General features: G+C 47.2%; 3 non-coding genes and 6 pseudogenes across 3 annotated transcripts in view; all 9 read right to left on the bottom strand.

Moving 5' to 3' along the window:
- Window positions 1-71, bottom strand: part of LOC146235423 (5S ribosomal RNA) — a 119-nt gene extending 48 nt beyond the window's left edge. The window contains exon 1 of the ribosomal RNA XR_014741307.1: window positions 1-71. This exon is cut by the window's left edge and continues 48 nt beyond it. This is a non-coding gene — a ribosomal RNA (5S ribosomal RNA).
- A 186-nt stretch (window positions 72-257) lies between these two features.
- LOC146235422 (5S ribosomal RNA) lies at window positions 258-376 on the bottom strand (annotated as a pseudogene).
- A 176-nt stretch (window positions 377-552) lies between these two features.
- On the bottom strand, window positions 553-671 carry LOC146235421 (5S ribosomal RNA; annotated as a pseudogene).
- A 174-nt stretch (window positions 672-845) lies between these two features.
- On the bottom strand, window positions 846-964 carry LOC146235420 (5S ribosomal RNA; annotated as a pseudogene).
- A 176-nt stretch (window positions 965-1,140) lies between these two features.
- Window positions 1,141-1,259, bottom strand: LOC146235419 (5S ribosomal RNA; annotated as a pseudogene).
- A 178-nt stretch (window positions 1,260-1,437) lies between these two features.
- Window positions 1,438-1,556, bottom strand: LOC146235418 (5S ribosomal RNA; annotated as a pseudogene).
- A 170-nt stretch (window positions 1,557-1,726) lies between these two features.
- On the bottom strand, window positions 1,727-1,845 carry LOC146235417 (5S ribosomal RNA). Its single transcript, XR_014741430.1, has one exon. It is a non-coding gene; the product is annotated as a 5S ribosomal RNA (ribosomal RNA).
- A 172-nt stretch (window positions 1,846-2,017) lies between these two features.
- LOC146235416 (5S ribosomal RNA) lies at window positions 2,018-2,136 on the bottom strand. Its single transcript, XR_014741350.1, has one exon. It is a non-coding gene; the product is annotated as a 5S ribosomal RNA (ribosomal RNA).
- A 170-nt stretch (window positions 2,137-2,306) lies between these two features.
- Window positions 2,307-2,425, bottom strand: LOC146235415 (5S ribosomal RNA; annotated as a pseudogene).
- Between the last annotated feature and the right edge of the window lie 75 nt (window positions 2,426-2,500).

Here is a 2,500-nt window from a genome sequence, read left to right as displayed (position 1 = left end):
CCAGGCCCGACCCTGCTTAGCTTCCGAGATCAGACGAGATCGGGCGTTGCCAGGCTGGTATGGCCGTACGAAATAAGTTGACAACCATAGGCTACTTATCCATATACAGATTTAGCAATTGACAATGCAAGGTAGTCTCTCTCTCTCTCTCTCTCTCTCTCTCTCTCGTGTCAAAATGAAAACAGCTTCCAGCCCCTTTCATGAAGGACTACTTGTGCATATTGCAAGATTTCAGTTTCTAAGTGAATGAGCAAAAGAGCATACAGCACCTGGTATTCCCAGGCGGTCTCCCATCCAAGTACTAACCAGGCCCGACCCTGCTTAGCTTCCGAGATCAGACAAGATCGGGCGTTGCCAGGCTGATTTGGCCGTACGAAATAAGTTGACAACCATAGGCTACTTATCCATATACAGATTTGGCATTTGACAATGCAAGGTGGTCTCTCTCTCTCTCGCTCTCTCGTGTCAAAATGAAAACAGCTTCCAGCCCCATTCATGAAGGACTACTTGTGCATGTTGCAAGATTTCAGTTTATAAGTGAATGAGCAAAAGAGCATACAGCACCTGGTATTCCCAGGCGGTCTCCCATCCAAGTACTAACCAGGCCCGACCCTGCTTAGCTTCCGAGATCAGACGAGATCGGCCGTTGCCAGGCTGGTTTGGCCGTACGAAATAAGTTGACAACCATAGGCTACTTATCCATATACAGATTTGGCATTTGACAATGCAAGGTGGTCTCTCTCTCTCTCTCTCTCGTGTCAAAATGAAAACAGCTTCCAGCCCCTTTCATGAAGGACTACTTGTGCATATTGCAAGATTTCAGTTTCTAAGTGAATGAGCAAAAGAGCATACAGCACCTGGTATTCCCAGGCGGTCTCCCATCCAAGTACTAACCAGGCCCGACCCTGCTTAGCTTCCGAGATCAGACAAGATCGGGCGTTGCCAGGCTGATTTGGCCGTACGAAATAAGTTGACAACCATAGGCTACTTATCCATATACAGATTTGGCATTTGACAATGCAAGGTGGTCTCTCTCTCTCTCGCTCTCTCGTGTCAAAATGAAAACAGCTTCCAGCCCCATTCATGAAGGACTACTTGTGCATGTTGCAAGATTTCAGTTTCTAAGTGAATGAGCAAAAGAGCATACAGCACCTGGTATTCCTAGGCGGTCTCCCATCCAAGTACTAACCAGGCCCGACCCTGCTTAGCTTCCGAGATGAGACGAGATGGGGCTTTGCCAGGCTGGTGTGGCCGTACGAAATAAGTTGACAACCATAGGCTACTTATCCATATACAGATTTGGCAATTGACAATGCAAGGTGGTCTCTCTCTCTCTCTCTCTCTCTCGTGTCAAAATGAAAACAGCTTCCAGCCCCATTCATGAAGGACTACTTGTGCATATTGCAAGATTTCAGTTTCTAAGTGAATGAGCAAAAGAGCATACAGCACCTGGTATTCCTAGGCGGTCTCCCAACCAAGTACTAACCAGGCCCGACCCTGCTTAACTTCCGAGATGAGACGATATGGGGCGTTGCCAGGCTGGTGTGGCCGTACAAAATAAGTTGACAACCATAGGCTACTTATCCATATACAGATTTGGCAATTGACAATGCAAGGTCGTCTCTCTCTCTCTCTCGTGTCAAAATGAAAACAGTTTCCAGCCCCTTTCATGAAGGACTACTTGTGCATATTGAGAGATTTCAGTTTCTAAGTGAATGAGCAAAAGAGCATACAGCACCTGGTATTCCCAGGCGGTCTCCCATCCAAGTACTAACCAGGCCCGACCCTGCTTAGCTTCCGAGATCAGACGAGATCGGGCGTTGCCAGGCTGGTATGGCCGTACTAAATAAGTTGACAACCATAGGCTACTTATCCATATACAGATTTAGCAATTGACAATGCAAGGTGGTCTCTCTCTCTCTCTCTCGTGTCAAAATGAAAACAGCTTCCAGCCCCTTTCATGAAGGACTACTTGTGCATATTGCAAGATTTCAGTTTCTAAGTGAATGAGCAAAAGAGCATACAGCACCTGGTATTCCCAGGCGGTCTCCCATCCAAGTACTAACCAGGCCCGACCCTGCTTAGCTTCCGAGATCAGACGAGATCAGGCGTTGCCAGGCTGGTATGGCCGTACGAAATAAGTTGACAACCATAGGCTACTTATCCATATACAGATTTAGCAATTGACAATGCAAGGTGGTCTCTCTCTCTCTCTCGTGTCAAAATGAAAACAGCTTCCAGCCCCTTTCATGAAGGACTACTTGTGCATATTGCAAGATTTCAGTTTATAAGTGAATGAGCAAAAGAGCATACAGCACCTGGTATTCCCAGGCGGTCTCCCATCCAAGTACTAACCAGGCCCGACCCTGCTTAGCTTCCGAGATCAGACGAGATCGGCCGTTGCCAGGCTGGTTTGGCCGTACGAAATAAGTGGACAACCATAGGCTACTTATCCATATACAGATTTGGCATTTGACAATGCAAGGTGGTCTCTCTCTCT

Source organism: Hypomesus nipponensis, chromosome 22 (genome assembly GCF_054491055.1).
Source record: "Hypomesus nipponensis isolate SF chromosome 22, ASM5449105v1, whole genome shotgun sequence".
Lineage (NCBI taxonomy): Eukaryota > Metazoa > Chordata > Actinopteri > Osmeriformes > Osmeridae > Hypomesus > Hypomesus nipponensis.
This window is presented reverse-complemented; position numbering and strand designations above follow the sequence as displayed.